Source organism: Pituophis catenifer, unplaced genomic scaffold, assembly GCF_029215685.1.
Source record: "Pituophis catenifer annectens isolate HBS135680 unplaced genomic scaffold, rPitCat1.0.hap2 SCAF_4, whole genome shotgun sequence".
NCBI lineage: Eukaryota > Metazoa > Chordata > Lepidosauria > Squamata > Colubridae > Pituophis > Pituophis catenifer.
In genome coordinates this window covers 35,895,760-35,913,218 of record NW_027256884.1, presented here as the reverse complement: position 1 = coordinate 35,913,218, position 17,459 = coordinate 35,895,760, and positions in this window count along the sequence as shown.

Sequence of the window (17,459 nt, the reverse complement as noted above, 5' to 3'; positions counted from 1 at the left end):
AGGACTCCAAAAATATTTCTAACATCCTTCCATAAATTATAAATCAACTCCTATAATGGTCTTGTGGCATGGAAGGGCCTGAAACAATTACAGTTCATATATGCTTTTAGGTTGTAAATTTTTTTTGAGCTGTCCAAACTTAATCTTTTCTCCTTTTTTTGGTAATAATGTTAGAGCAGTCAGAAGATTGTTATGTGGCCTTTCTATTAGCCAAGAAGATATTTCAGGTATCTTATGACATGCCAGGGTCTTGTTATAACTACCTTCAAAAATAAGTTCCTCCCACATTAATTATGTATTTGTTTGTTTGTTTGTTTGTTTTGTCAAGAACGTATTAGGTAATATATATATAAGCATGAATTGAATACATAAAATAGATACAAATATAGGAAACATTAGAACAAGGACAATAGGCACACTGGTACTCTTATTTTCTTGCTGTCTTTGGCCCTAATAAAATATTGATTTGATACATGTTGACTCTCCAAGTTGACAGTCCATCAAGTCTGGTGCCATGTTCTGCAAGCCTTTAGGAACCAGGACGGTATTCAATGCCCCGTTTTTATTTTATTTTATTTGTTTGTTTATTATTTTTAAGAAGAACTCATGGTGATGAACATACTTACCGTAATACTTCTTCTTCCATTGGGCCATCAAGAGTCTTTTAAAAAGTCCTTTAAAATGCAGAAGAAATTAGGACCTACCTTCAGCAGCAATAGCAACAAATAAACAAATCCATAGTTATCTGAATGTTTTCTTTCTTTATAATATTTATTAAAACCTTCAAACAAGAAAGTTTTAATGTGTTTGAACAAATATTGTTGAATATTATTGAACAAATATTATTCAAATACAAACTATGCAAGGTAAGGAAGAAAAAAGGAAAAAGAAAATAAAGGAAAAGCAAAAGGTAGAAGAAAAGGAAAAAAGTTAAAGGAAAATATAAAAGAAAGGAAAAATTATAAAGAAGTGGTTTCCAACATTCTTCATAGCAGTTATATGTACAAATATATTTAATCTTTTCTATAAATTATATATTACTTTTTTCGGTATTTTTATCTATCCTATTTATCCTAGTAATTTTTTTTTTTTTAAAAAGGGCTATAACAGACTTCAAGTCAGCAATAAATGTAAATAATGTCTTTCTCTAATCAAAGAAGTTAATTTACCTATTTCAGAAAATATGAGATAGTGTTGAATCTTTCCATCTCTGAGCATACACTAATCTCTCAGCTGTGGTAATATACTGGAATAATTTTCCGTTGCTTTAATTATTACGATATTCCAATGCAAATTCCATATCAGAGCAAATAACTTCATTAAACCAAGTCCAAAAATACTTCTGCTACCAGTAGTTTACTGCCCCAATAGCTTGTATTTAGTTTGGGGTGCTCACTCCCCATATTTTTGCTTTGTATAATTGTATATTTGTATAAACTATATACAATTAGTATATCGTTCCTAACTCTTTTCTTCCCCACTCATTTCCCCTTCACCCCATAAACAAGCTACACTTTGCTAAAGGAACGACAAAAAAATGCTTATTTTAATTTTCTCCCATGCACAAGCCGCTTTCTAACATCGCGCACAACTTCCCATCCTTTCCCTTGGGTGGCGCCGCTGAGCCGCGTTTGAGTTTAAATACCCTGATCACTTTAAACTCGACCATCAAGAGGCTCTAGGCGGGTACAGCACTGTACCTAGTGTTTCTCAACCTCAACCTTTTAAGATGTGTGGACTTCAACTCCCAGAATTCCAGGAGGTGAAGTCCGCCTATTTTAAGGTTCCGAGTTGAAAAACGGTGCTTTAAGGGGAATCAGGCTCCGTGCGAAACCTTACCTGGCCGCGAAAGTTGGCCAGCATGATTTTCATTAAGGAAGCCTACCGTCCCTTATTGAACCTGGAATCTGCTCAGGCCAACACTTTCCATTCACCCTAAATCCAATGTATCGCGTTGAGTCCTTTTAATTTTTATTTCAGCAGGAAAAGCATGCTATTTTAATTGAGAAGTTGGAGACTAATATTTTCATTAGTTGGGTTCTCGTTCGTGATAAAAAATCAAGAAACCACCTAATGCTAGAAAGCTGCATCGTCTCTAATTCCTGCTTTTCTTTCTCTCTCTCTCATTTACTATGCTTCACGTTTCCGTTTACTTTCTCCACTTGTAAATGAGCGCCAAGGGATCCACGCTGGAAAAACAGAAATGCCTGTCTGCAGGGTTGAAGCCGTTCTGTTTTGGTTTTTGCTGCCATCAAGTGGTCATCCAAATGCCTGCAGCTCAGATCTGGGAACGGAAACAATGGTCCACTCTATGCATTGTTATCGGAACATTCTGAAGAAAATAATTTCGTTGAATTCCCCGATTTGTCAAGTAAAGTTTCATTGCCAGTCCAATTCTGTTGGGTGTCCCCATTTATTTAGATGAAGTTTCGAAATGGGGGAGGATGAGTTAAATAGTTTGGCCTTTTAGAAACTCCAAGCTCATGAAACATGGAATATCATCAGCGTAGCATGCCTATAATCTCATGGGATTTTCTGCACAAGAACATTTATAATACATGCTATTATGATTCATATAGATTGTATTTCAGAAATGCTAGTGTATGTTTTTTTGTTTTGCAGTTGTGTTGCTTTGTCCTTTAATTGGCAGAAATAAAGATATTTACAACATATTCAGAAAGTATTTCTGCATAAAATGTTTTCTGGCTAACAATTCTACTGAATGCATTAGGACATAATGGTGTTCAGATTGGTATTTGTCAGAATCAGGTTTGCTCATATGACACAGTCTATATATATATACACACATACACACAATGGATGTGGTGACATACATTATATATGTCAAAGGCAGACAATGTGATGCCTTCAAGGAGTCTAATCACTTCTAGAAATATGGTTAGCCGCAAAGACGTATACTGTAGAAGTTGTATTATAAAATCATCATTATGTGCCATCATATAGATGTCAACTCTTAACAACCACATAGACTTTTTCCAGGATGAAGCCTGGTCCTTCAGGTCTACCAACAATACATCCCCTTTTTTGCTGCAATTGAGGCCATCCCACTTCATTGGAATTATAGTCTGGTGACACAATATTCAAATGTATAAAACTTTTACAGCATAAACTTCAAACATGTTCTTCTTTTATTTTTTCTCTTTTATTTTAATAACAATTATTTATTTATTTATTTTATTATTATTTTGATTTGTATACCGCCCTTCTCCAGCAGGACTCAGGGCAGTGAACAGCCGAGATAAAACAGAGCATACAAAATTTAAAAAACAGTTTAAAAGGTAATTAAATAATTTCGGCCCACAATTTAAAACAACCCAATTAAAATCAATTTCAAAATTAAAACCGAAACAGATGGGATCAAGCCAGCCCGGCTAGGTGAAATAAATGAGTTTTCAGGGCCCGATGAAAAGTCCGGAAGTCTGGTATCATGCGTATCTCTGGGGGGAGGTCGTTCCAGAGGGCGGGTGCCATCACAGAGAAGGCTCTCCCCCGGGGGGTCGCCAGCTGACATTGTCTGGCGGACGGCACCCTGAGAAGGCCCTCTCTGTGCGAGCATACTGGCCGGTGGGAGGCTATTGGAGGCACAAGGCGGTCTCGCAGATACCCCGGCCCTAAGCCATGGAGCGCTTTAAAGGTGGTCACCAACACCTTGAAGTGCACCCGGAAGACCACCAGGAGCCAGTGCAGCTCCCACAGGAGAGGTGTCACATGGGAGCGCCCCGTCGCTCCCATAATCCCCCACGCGGCCGCATTCTGGACCATCTGGAGCCTCCGGGTGCATCTCAGGGGGAGCCCCATGTAGAGAGAATTGCAATAGTCCAGGTGGGAAGTGACGAGTGCCTGAGTGACCGTGCGTAGGGAGTCCCAATCCAGAAAGGGATGCAACTGGCATATCAGGCGAACCTGATAAAAAGCCCCCCTTGCCACGGCCGTCATATGCTCTTCTAAAGACAGCCATGCATCCAGGAGGATGCCCAAGTTGTGAGCCCTCTCCGTGGGGGCTAGTGATTCGCCCCCAATAACCAGTGATGGCACCAGCTGGTTATATCGGGACGCCAGAAGCCACAGCCACTCGGTCTTGGAAGGGTTGAGTCGGAGCCTGTTTCCCCCATCCAGGCCTGCATGGCCTCCAGGCACCGGGACATCACTTCAAGGGCATCGTTGGGGTGGCCTGGGGTGGAAATGTACAGCTGGGTGTCATCAGCATACTGATGGAACTCCACCCCAAAGCCACGGATGATCTCACCCAGCGGCTTTACATAAATGTTGAACAGAAGGGGCAAGAGGACCGACCCCTGCGGTACCCCACAAACAAGGCGCCTCGGGGTCAACTGCTGCCTCCCTGTCAACACAGATTGCGACCGATCAGAGAGGCAGGAGGAGAACCACTGCAAAACGGTGCCCCCCACCCCCAACCTCTCCAATCGGCCCAACATGATACCATGGTCGATGGTATCAAAAGCCGCTGAGAGATCTAATAGGACCAGGATAGAGGAGCAACCCCTATCCCGAGCCGTCCAGAGATCATCCACCAACGCGACCAATGCTGTTTCCGTGCTGTGCCCAGGCCTGAAGCCGGACTGGGGAGGATCTAGATAAACAGCTTCATCCAAGTACTGGGGAAGCTGCTGCGCCACCACACTCTCAACAACCTTTGCAATAAAACGAAGGTTGGAGACTGGACGATAGTTAGCCAAAACAGCCGGATCCAGAGAGGGCTTCTTGAGGAGCGGCCTCACCACTGCTTCTTTCAAGGCGGCCGGCAGGACGCCCTCACTCAAAGAAGCATTAATAATCCTCTGGAGCCAGCCTCGTATAACTTCCTGGGAAGCCAGCACCAACCAGGAGGGACACGGGTCCAATAAACATGTGGTCACGTTCAGCCGTCCCAGAATCCTGTCCACGTCCTCGGGAGCCACAGGATCAAACTCCTCCCAGATAACACTCTCAAGACCTGCCTCAATCATCCCGTCTGGACTTACCCAGTCAGAGGCCAGACCTTCCCGAATCTGAGCAATTTTATCATACAGATACTGCACAAAATCCTCAGCTCAACCCTGCAAGGGGTCATCCCGCGCTCCCAGATGGAGGAGGGAGCAGGTCACCCTAAACAGGGTGGCTGGGCGATTATCTGATGACACAATAAGAGCGGAAAAATAGCTAGATTTTGCCCCTTTTATTGCCACTAGGTTGGTCTTAATATGAGACCTCACCAGTGTTCCGTCAGATTCGGAACGGCTGGTCCTCCAACCGCTCTCCAGGCGTCTTTTCTGGCGCTTCATCTCCCTCAGCTCCTCGGAGAACCAAGGAGCTAGGTGAGTTCGGTGCCGGGTCAAAGGCTGCAAAGGCACGACGCGGTCCAAGGCCCTGTCGGCCGCACTGTCCCAGGCGGCCACCAAGTCCTCAGCCGAGTCATGAGTCAGAGTCTCAGGAATTGGCCCAAGCTCCATCTGGAACCTATCAGGATCCATCAGGCGCCTGGGGCAGAACCACCTAGTCTGTTCCGCCTCCCTGCGGCAGGGTGTAGCGGTTAGAAAGTCTAGTCAAAGGAGTGAGTTGTCAGACCATGACAAGGGTTCGATGACTATATCCCCTATATCAAGGCCACTCGACCACTGACCAGAGATAAAAACTAAGTCCAGAGTGTGCCCGCCTATGTAAGTGGGGCCATGAATTAACTGAGTCAGGTCCATGGCCATCATGGAAGCCATGATCTCCTGGGCCACCTCAGACGTTTCACCGATGGATGGCAGGTTAAAATCCCCCATGACCAAAAGCCTGGGGGTATCAACCGCCACCCCGGCTAGGACATTGAGCAGCTCGGGCAGGGCCATTGCCACGTGGCAGGGAGCCAGGTACGTGATCAATAGGTCCATCTGCACCCCACGACCCCACTTCACAAAAAGGGACTCACATCCAGCTATCAGTGGTACAGTGGTCTCCCTCGGATCCAGACCTTCCTTTATAATAACCGCCACCACCACCACCACCCTGCCCCTGCCCTGAGCTCTCGGCTGATGGAATGCACGGAAGCCTGGTGGGCACATATCCACGAGGGGAACTCCCCCCTCCTGGCCCAACCAGGTCTCCGTAATGCCCGCCAGGTCTGCTCCCCCCTCCTGAATAAGATCGTGGATGAGGGGGGCTTTAATTATATGTAATAGGTGCATTGTTGTCCTTTTTTTCAACACAGTTCAGTCGCTTTTGAAATATGAATCAATTTGATTAAATTTCCTCATCATTCTATGTCATACCATCTGTAACATATAGCTTAGTTTGTTTGCTAAGTCATAATTATCTAGGTCCACACAAAGTATTAAGCCACAAATGGTTTGTACATCTCAGTGCCTGGATTCATAAAACACACTTAGTTAAAATATATGTTTCAGGAATCTATTTTGCTTTTTGTTTTTTCCGTTCCATTAGCCTTTCTCTAAGATTGTGTTCAACTTTAGTGGCTATTCTTCTAGTATCAATACATCAAGTTCTCTTCTGCATTTCTACTCTTCACTTCCTTAAAGCAGCAAGTCTTTTCCTACAGTACATTCCATAGCTTTAGGAGACTGAGAAATTCTAATTAAATCTAAATGAGTCATGTTTCCATTTAGAAAAAATACTAGTGAAAGGTAGGTGGATATTCATGGTTATTCAACTCAAGATTGCCTATGTCAACTAGCTGAACATTTGAACTGTTAAACTATAGTGTGAACAATATAAAAGCTGTCTGCCTCTGATAGATCTTCCAAGATATAATTAATTGTAAATTGCTAGCAGAAAATACCTCTGCAGTAGCTTTTCAGGGTGTCAACTAGTAAGCGTGTTGGACACTCTAAGGATTGAACTGGATTTTCTACATGCAAAATATGTAAATTGAATAAATAAATAAATTAAAAGCGTGAGTTGCATTGCATCACTGAGAGTGAGGGAATGTGTGGAAACAAAGTACAAGAATGGGCTAATTAAAATAATGATCTTATATGGCACTAGACTCTGATCTGAGAAACTTTCCTCATCTGCAGAATATAGACTGCCTTAGCTATTTCCAGATTAATTGAAGTTGCAAGTTCAAAATCAAAATATAAAATCAAGAAGGACAATGCATCATGTTAAGATATAACCTAGGCTTCCCTCTTCTTCCTGAAAAGGGCTAGATATGAAAAATGGTGATGGGTGGAATTGTAATCATGTGATTACAGGGACACTAGCAGCTGCAACTATGAGAGCCCATTGTAAGTTTCCCTTCTTCAGCACTGTTGTAATGAAATGTTCACTAAACAAATGGGCATTAAATGAGGACTACCTGTACTCTAACCCTTTTGGAACATCCCTCCCACCCACTTAATCACTTGTTCAGGACAAGGTTTCCATTCTATCACACTAAGAAGAAAATAGCAACACACTGACAGAAATGTCAAATGAACAGGCATTTCAGAAAAGGGAAGAGGCACAAAATCACATACCTAACATAAGATGTACCACAGAGATAGAAACAGCATAGATAATACAAAGGAGGCTCACCTTTCATTCATCAATTACAGCAAGGCCCTTGACTATGTAGATCATAGTATAAAACATATTAACACTAATGAGTATAAGAGAATATCTAGTAATTCTTGTGAGACATCTTTACAATGATAAGTTACTGTAAAAATTGAATTTGGAGAAACAGAATGATCAGTGGTTGGATTCAAATAATTTTAACAACTGGTTCGCCTAGGGTCAGGTTGGCCATTGTGGGAGGCGTGGCCCATCCCTGGCCTCCAGCTCTGCCGCACTTTGGGATGAGCCTCCCGTGATGGCCAACCTGACCATGGGTGAACCAGTTGTTAAATTACACCCCCCTCGCTATCAAAGTGAATCCTGGGCGCTGCGCTGCAATGGAGAAATGGTAAATGGAGCAGCCGGCATGAGAGGAGGAGGAGGAGCAGGAAGAAGAAAGGGAAAGCGGCCGCTCTATTGCCCATTTCTCCATTGCAGCCCTGCACCACACCGCGGAGCTTGCCCCACCCACCACTGCACAGATGCCCTCATTTCTTCCAAGCTTTTCTTTGTCTATCTAATTTTCAGGTCTGTCACGTTTCTCCGTCACATTTCTCTCCATGGTGTGCAGGGAAACAAGTTTGTGGGACTAAAAAAAAGAAGTTCAATCAATCAATTGCGAGATCTTTTTTTTTCACAAGAAGTTGGAATTGATTGATTGAACTGGTTTTTTTTAGTCCCACAAATTTTTGTTTCCCTATACATGACGGCAAGAAATGCAATGGAGCTGAAATCGGGTAGACAAAGAAATGCTTGGGGGAAACGAGGGCATCTGGGTGCCAGGAGCTGAAATGGGCCCGTCTCTCTCCAGCACCTACCCAGGTCTGCTGGAGGGAAGGCCAGCATCTACCAGCACTTAAATGCAGTGGCATTCCAGCTCTGGCCAGGAAGGGGCAGCCGGCATGGGCACTGCAGGCAGGACGCCCACTCTCTTCAGCACCCTCCCTGACCCTCCAGCACTCCGCCAGCGCTTTGGCCCTGGGCTTCTGCCTTATGTGAAGGCCCCACCTCCACCGCCTGAGACAGTTTTCACCTGAGTGACGTGATTGAAGTTTTTCTGTCACTCCTTCCTTGCACTTTTGGAGAGGGTTTTTTTTCCCCTGCCTGGAAGGAAGTTGAACAAAAACCAGATGTGTTCCGGAAAACACAGATTTTCCGGAACACGTCTAACTGGTTTGCCGAACTCAGCAAAAAATTAGGTATCAGTTCTACTGAACCTGTGCGAACTGGCTGAATCCCACCACTGAGAAGGGTTTATATGAAAGGGTGTATATGAAAGGAAGCATTCCATTCCCATATCTGATTAATGTATAGGAATGTCAGGAACAGGACTGGAAGAAATGATATCTGGCATCAAAATAAGGTGCCTAAACATGAAGAATTTGAGATATGCGGATGACACTACTTTGATAGTGGAAAGTAAAGATGACTTAGATGTTGCATTGTGAAAAGAAAAATGGTGAGAAACTGGGATTGTTCACTTATTTGGATGTAGAGGCTGTGTAGAGGCTAAGACTCTAAAGGACTTAAGTTTTCCTTGTCATAAAGGTAGTATATTCTTATTGTGCATATATAGTTGATGGTAATACTGGTAGATTTTATTTGTTTGTTTGTTTTGGGAGATAAAGATGGATAGTTTGTGGGAAGTAAAGAGGAAGTTAATTCTAGCAAAGACAGCACTCACACCTTAGACAAGATCAGAAAGAAAATGTCATTTCAACAACCACAATCAAAATATGAAAACACAATAGCTTTGTCCAGTTATAATATATACTTCTGAAAGCTGGATACTAAGAATGAGTGAGAAGGAAAAAATGAGACTTGTGGACTTTAAATTACAGATTTGGAGATGGTTACTAAAACTATAATGAAATGCAAAAAGGATCAAGCGATTTGGTTAGGAACATATAAAGATTTCTCCCGGGAGTAATAAACTGCTAGCACAAATGCCTATCCTTGGGGCATGTGATGTAAACAGATGATACTCTGGGGAACAGGGGAAATATGCTTAGCAAGATTGAGATACATAGAAGAAGAAAAAACAAGGATAGGAAAAGTGATATCAGTGGAATGTCCCAGGAAGTATTATAGGTTTTTACCTGTGGTAGGTGGAAGTGGAAGGCACTTTCCTTACCATTATCAATAGTTAGGTCAGTGGCATCTAGCAATAGCAATAACACTTAGACTTCTATACCACTTCATAGTGCTTTACAGCCCTCTCTAAGTGGTTTACAGAGTCGGCATATTGTCCTCAACAATCTGAATCCCCATTTTCCTGACCTTGGAAGGATGGAAGGCTGAGTCAACCTGGAACCGGTGAGACTTGAACTGCCAAACTGCAGGCAGCCGTTAGTCAGCAGAAGTAGCCTGCAGTACTGTACTGCATTCTAACTACTGTGCCACCACAGCTCTTCTAACTACTATGATTACATTATGTAATATAATAAATTGTCTTCTCTCTCATTAAAACTTATAGTTTGGGGGGCAACTTTCAATATTAGTATACTTGAAGTTTTCAGAAACCATATGCTTCCTTGGAGTCTTTAGCTAAGTCTAAGAGATGGTACATCTTTTCCATTGCTTGAAAATGCATAACAGGTAGCTTCATCTTAGGAATCACTTATGGCACCTGCTCCCTGTTCGTCATGGGAATTAGTTATTTCTAGGTATAACCATTCAACAAGCACAAAGGAGAAATCAATTTCAAACACATGTGTACACATCTCCCCTCTCATTATTGGTAGCTTAAAAAGCAAGGTCTCTAACTGTAATAATTAAAGCAGAAATTGCTTTCATAATACCGAACTCTTTGGTGTGGTAGCTTTTCGTTAATTGTACAGTATGTGGGAATGATCTTGGGAGAAAGGAGGAAGAGCTGTAAACTAGACAAGGGTCAGATAAGAGGCAGTGAGTTTACAGATGGAATAGGAACATGGCAATTGTCTCAGAACTTTTCTTGATGGTAAGCTGAACAGCATATAAATTTAATAAAGAAAAATTGCCATATTAGTATATAAGCTTGACTCCAATTAGTTCACAAAAGTTATCCAAACATTTGGCTAAAACACATTATCCTTCACTCTACAAATGTTTTTTCCTTATTCCTTCAAAGATGGATTCTATATATCCTAATGTTCTACAAATCTCACAGGGCAGATTTCAATAAGTCCTAACAATATAGGATTAAGTTCTTCAGAGGTTTTATAATTTACTCTTTTGGGGCACCAAAAGATTTTAAAAGGAGTTGTGAAATATATTAGCTGTCCTGCAAACTAGAGATATAGTAGGTATAACACATAATTCAGATTTTATTTTCTGTGAGTGGACTACTGTGATGGAGCTGTGGTGGTGCAGTGGTTAAAATGCAGTACTGCAGGCTACTTCTTCTGACTGCAATTTCAAGTACTTCCAAGTAAAGTGAGGACCCAGATTGTTGTGGGCAATATGCTGACTCTGTAAACAGCTTAGCAAGGGCTGTAAAGCACTGTGAAGCAGTATATAAGTCTAAGTGCTATTGCGAAGTGCTACTCACAGCAGGAATAACATGACTGGGAATCTTTAGTTTATTTGCTCTGAACAAAATAGAAACCTTTTGTAACATCTAATACATGCCAATTCATATGATATCAGTAAGCTTCAGATCTGTTGACAGTGCCTGTTAAAGGAATTAAAAAATATTTGATTATATTATTTCCAGTTTGCTTTTATATTAATGTAATCACTCTTGGATGCACAGTAGATATAAAATTATTATTAGCTGAGCAAAAATATTTTATTTTTTCCTGTTATAAGGAAAGATGCTAGATGGATGTATATGCTTGCAAGTCTCTCTCTCTCTCTCTCTCTCTCTCTCTCTCTCTCTCTCTCTCTTTCTCTCTGTATGTCTCTCTCTCACCTAAAAGTTTCCTTTGAGCCAGAATTCATTTTAATCACTGCCTGAAAAACAAAGCATTTCAATAACAGAACATTTTCCCAGTCAGTATGTGGCATAAAAGAAAATAAATGATGACGAAGAAAAATATATAATGAACTTCTAATTATTTCTTTCTTAACCAGTAGACATTGATTTTAGAAGTGAAAAATGCATTTTGCAAAATTGAAGTTGGTGCCTTATCTACTTAAAAAAGTGGAAAATCTCTCTCTCACACACACACACACAAAACACACAATATTTCCACAATATTTTGTGGAAAGGTATATTTTTTATTACATGCCAATATTTTAAAAATAATGCATTATTTTCTTACCAATAACGCAATGCTATTGAATAAGTCAAATGCAATGTTTTCATTCTGTTTTTTTTTAGTCAGATAGGTGTCTAACGCATCTCAAAAAAAATCAGTTATAGGCTTATACTCTAAAAACACAACACAACGTAATAGTAATGCATGTAAATATCTGTAAATGCTACTTTATTCTTTTCCTCCATCTCCTAACCATACCACTCAGTCTGATGTGGGGGGAAAATCATCAACTCAAAAAACCCACAATTAATAAAAAACAAGTAAGGAATTCCATCCCTCAATTTTTTTCAAAGGAGCAAAATGGAACAGGAATTCCACAGTTAAATTACTAGTCATAGCAGAGAAGCAATCTTGAGTATATCTCAGGTTACTTATAAAATTATGGAATATGTATCATAACATCCCAAGACTGCAAGTCTTGTGAATATCCAGATTGATGTCAGTCCATCAGCTGATGTGCTGCGGAATCTCCAAGATTCTTAATGATAAAAGCTAGAGATTTAGAGTTTCGGTTTTTCTTTCATGATACTAGATAAAGGTGACTGTTGCCCTCGCCCTGTCTCATTCCTATGTCTGTGCTGATCTTCTGCAAACAGTCCTTGGTTGAAATGTTTGGGCAATGGAGCCATCAAACATGACTCATTAAAGGTCAAGGACTGTAAAAAGATATAGAAAGTCTGACTAGAATTACCGACTACAGTAAGAACAATAACCCTTCTCCCTGGAGTAGTACACCTTTGACTGAGACCAAAGACAGAATTTTTTTCTTTTAGAATAAGAATAAACTGAGAACTTCTCGAGCTAATGGGGGAAACTTTTCAGCCATATTACTTTACACAAATAAAGCCCATCACTGCAAACAATGCAGCTTGAGAGAGCTTAAAATCAATGAATTATTATTTCCATCATGCCTTATTATCATTATCATCAAAAAGTATATACTTCTTCATTTAAGTTCCAGAATCGCATCAGATAACAGCTGATAACTGACTTTGGTTGATCTTAACAAGGTAAATAGGATCAGACCTGGTTAATACTTTGAGGAATTACATTCAGGAAATCCTAGGGCTATAAGACAGAAGGAACAATTTTTAAAACAAAATCCAGAATACCGTGTTTCCCAGAAAACAAGACATGTCCAGATAATAAGCCAAACCGGGCTTTTTAGCACATGCGATAATATAAGCCACCCCCGCAAAATAAGTCCCCCCCCACCAACTACTTACATGCATGTGTAGCCGGTCCCACCATTTCCTCTGGTTGCTTGCCGTGCAACTAAAATGAGTTGAGGAGGCGAGGCTGGAGGGGGGGAAGGGGGGACATGCCCTCCCCTCCATTCTTCGCACTGGCCAAGCGGCCCAACACATCCCACCCCACCCCAATGGCAACAGCAGTCTGGCTGCTTCCCTTCTGGGCCATCTCATTGTCAAGAGGGGTGGCAGGTGGGGCAGGCGAGAAGTGGGACATAGGTCTTACCTTTCAAGCTCTGTCACTTTCCTCGCCATTGTGTCTAGGGAAACACGCTGTAAAAGAAAGCCTTCTCGCGAGTTCAATCAAACTTCTCGAACTCGCGAGAAGGCTTTCTTTTACAGCGTGTTTCCCTGGACACAATGGCGAGGAAAGCAACAGAGCTTGAAAGGTAAGACACGCGTCTCGTGGCCCAACATGTCCCACTTCACTCCAATGGCAACAGCTTCTTCCCTTCCCTGCTGTCTCTTTATTTATTGTATTTATTTATTGTTTTATTGGTTCGATTTATATGCCACCCTTCTCCGGAGACTCAGGGCGGCTTACAATACGTTAAGCAGAGGTGGCATTTGCTGGTTCTCTGCACAGCTCAAAATTTCCGCTTCTGGTTCTCCAGAACCTGTCAGAACCTGTTGGATTTCACCCCTGGATTAATGCCTTCTGATTACACAGAAGGAGTGGGACCTGTAAAATTTAGACTTTGTTTTCTTTTATATTTATATTCCTACCTGTGTTTAATAAAACGTATTGTGAATGTATGATGAAATACTTTTTGGTACATATCTTAAGCAACATGGATATCAAAAAGGCTTTGCCATACAAAGTTGGATGACAACTCCCATCAACTGACCTAACATGGCCTCCTGAAGAGTGCAATGAGAGTTTCAATGTATCACACTAAAAGGCACAAAGACGAGGAAGTAATGTGGTCCCACCACAATGACCAAAGGCAACTTATCATAATGGATGGATAACATGACAGTGCTTCATAATTTGTTTTGGACTAGTAAGATGCAGATCAAAATGGCAGGAAGCTCTGATATCAGCAGTTTATTTAATGGGAAAAGCAGAAGGATAATCAGCCTCTGAATCATCAGACATTTATTGTTGCAGGAAGTGCAACCTATTGACACAGAATGTTGTTATTCTTTAAAAAATGTTCTTACTTTTTGTGTCAGTTTTTACTGAATCATTAGGACACATACCTAATATGACTGGTATATCATTTCAAGAAGCAAACCTTTAAGCAATCTGTGTTAGGTTATTCTTGATTTATACTTTCTAAAGTTTTTCTTAGAAAATTCTGCCTAGAATTTCAGACAAAACCCCAACCCCATTGCTACCCATCATTTAATTTTCTTATTAATATTTGTGCCTAATTCCAGACAAAAAAAAAATCTCTCAAACCAGTAATATAAACTTGAACCCTCTCCCAAAACTTTTGAATCTGGCCTCCATGGGTATTCAAAAGTTGCTGTTTGAATTACACCTCTTAATAAAACTGAAGTGACCAATATTAAACAAGGAGAAATCCTGTTAGCAATTTAACTTTAGCAAATGAACTTTAAACTCAATATGAACTTTAAATTCAATAAAATTTAATTTCTGTTGTAGGTCAGTCTTTGTAACTTTTGGCTGCAAAATGATTGTAATCTCACAGCATCAAAATAGTCAGGTGCTGGTTTTCAACTACTGTTATCATAAGTGCAGCCTACATTTTTCAATAATGCACATTACTTTGAAATCTTTACTCTTTAGCATCTTTGCACCTGTGAACTTATCTCCTTGGACCTGAAACTTTTATTTTGCTCACATACATAGATTTCTTAATTCAGTGTTCCTCAAACATGGAGATCTTAAGATGTGTGGACTTCAATTCCCCAAATTCCCCAGCCAGCATGGCCCAATCATCTGTCATAGTGCCTCGACTATTTGCTTTCTATAAAATATGCATTTGAGTCAAAAAGTGAAAGGGAGTTTAGATAATAAAAGGATGCTTTTATATGTTGAAGTTCAATCTCCAATTTTTACCATGCATTTAGATTCTTGGAAAAGTTTATTTTTAAATCTTTACTGGTTCATTTCCTGCAAATATGGTCTCTTATGACTAACCAGGAACAATCACCATGGCTATTGTACTTAGGCACCGAATAGAAGATCTGTTGGAGATATGTTCATAAAAGAAGGTAACTTATGATTCATGGTATCACGACTATGTATAATCATATCAAATGTCAGGAAATCAATTTTAAGTCAGGAATTTAGGGAATAGGGACCCAAAACAGAGCCATGAAAATTCCTGCTATGTTTCCTGCTGCAGCTGGGAATCCAATTGTATGTACTCTGCACTATATCATGATTTACTGACCACAAGGGGGCAGTGAAAGATTCGTACCCTAACCCTCTGTCAGGCTCTCTGCTCTTTCTCTAGTCTAGGAAATTCTAATTTTCAGAAGGTTCCTTCAGCCTTTATTGGCCGGTATGCACCCAGGGAGCATATGTTCTTGGCCTCTCCTTTCAGAAGGAGGTTGAATGGGTATTAGACTTTGCCTACTCACTTTATGTAATTGTAAGCTGCCCAGAGTCAAATACTGAGATGGGCGGCTATAAAAATCAATCAATCAAACAAACAAACAAACAAACAAGCAAATAATAAGTCTCTCTTCTATTATGTTTCTGCCATCTTAAATCATTGTTTGTATTAGTTTCCTGCAACCTCCAACAATTCCGTTAGCATAGATCCACAGCAAAGTGTGATCTTAAATACAGCTATATGAATTACTGCAGCCTTAAAAAGCCTCTGATTTTTATTTCAAATACAACTGTGGTGAAGGTGGCTGCAGATCAGTTTGATATGAACTATCTCCACTGGATCTTAAGAAAAGGAGTTTCAAAGGAAGTCTGGCTGTGTAGAAATCTTCAAAAGTGGTGAGAGTAATATTTTTAAAAAAGATTTTATAAATGTGATAAGATTATCTTCACCACTTGGCCAGACAATAAAAAACCTTATGTGCTAATGAAAGTATATATTGGTAGTTTTCACATAACCATGGTAATTGGCACTTAGAATTTCTATCGCTAAGTAAAACTACCATAAAATGTGATGTCCTATGACCATGCTGCTTGTAAAGGCAGTCCCGGTTACTGCTGTTAAGTAAATCAACACCGATAATTAAACATGGAACTCACATGACTGTAATTTCTGATTTCCTGATGGCTTCCCCAGTCACTTTCCTTGGAAGCTGGCAGGAAACATCACAAATGACAATATGACCATGGAATGCTGTGATGGTCAGAAATGGAAGCTGATTACTGAATGGGTGGATCACAATCATATGATTGTGGGGTGATGTGATAGCCAAAATTGATCATAACTACCACTCATTTAGTGCCATTGTAAATTTGTAAAGTAGTTGACTTTACACTTTACACTCTACACTTCTACACATATTAGGGACAGTGGTACCTAGGTAAGTGATTACTGTATCCATTTTTTTTTTGCTATGAAGAGCTTTTTTATTTGAAATTCCATTCTATACATAATGCCTGTAAGAAATTAACAGGGAAAGATAACTTTTGGTATGAGATCGGTCTCTTCTAAAACACATATTTGAGACTAGGTTCCTGTATCATGATGGGTTTGCTTGTTTGAAATCTAGTTCTTATGGTTTGTTTACTAAATCATGGATACCAAAATCAGGGTTTTAGTAAGATGTGCAACCTCCCCCAACTCTCTCCCTCCCCCCCTCTCTCGATTAAAATCTAACCAAAGTTCATGAATGTCTTCTCTCAATTCACTTGCTGAGTAGAAAGGAGCCCCCAGTAATTGGTATGGATGCCACTACATTATCTTTATTCCAGACACAGTGAACTTGCTATCTTCTACAGCTGCTTGAGTGGCATTTAACATTGTTGGGTGATGATAACTGGTATAAACAGCATTTTACTATATACTACTGCTGTAAAATCCCCATTACCTTCTGAAAACTGAAACGAATGATGAAATGTTGCAAGGTCACCATTTCTTGGAGGTATTAGTTCATTTTTATGGACACATCTTATGGAAAGATGTTTCCTTTCATTGAGGATTTTTCTTAGCATATCTGTTGTAGTGAGATATGAAGAATCACTTGAGCCTTTTAAATAATCTCTGTGGGGTTGCTCCCGACAACCAGATCATTTGATCAGATCTTCTCAGTCTTCTCTAAAAAATTTCAACAATATTAAGAGATGTGTGATTTACCTCCTACACACAAAATTAAATTTTCAGGCATTTGCTAAATGAAATAAAAGAAATACTCATGTCCTACCCACTTCCTTCACTGGAATTTCTGAAAGTTTTTAATAGATTTAAGAGCATAATTCATATTGAACTCTATTGACACTGACATGGATGTCTTGTCTGAG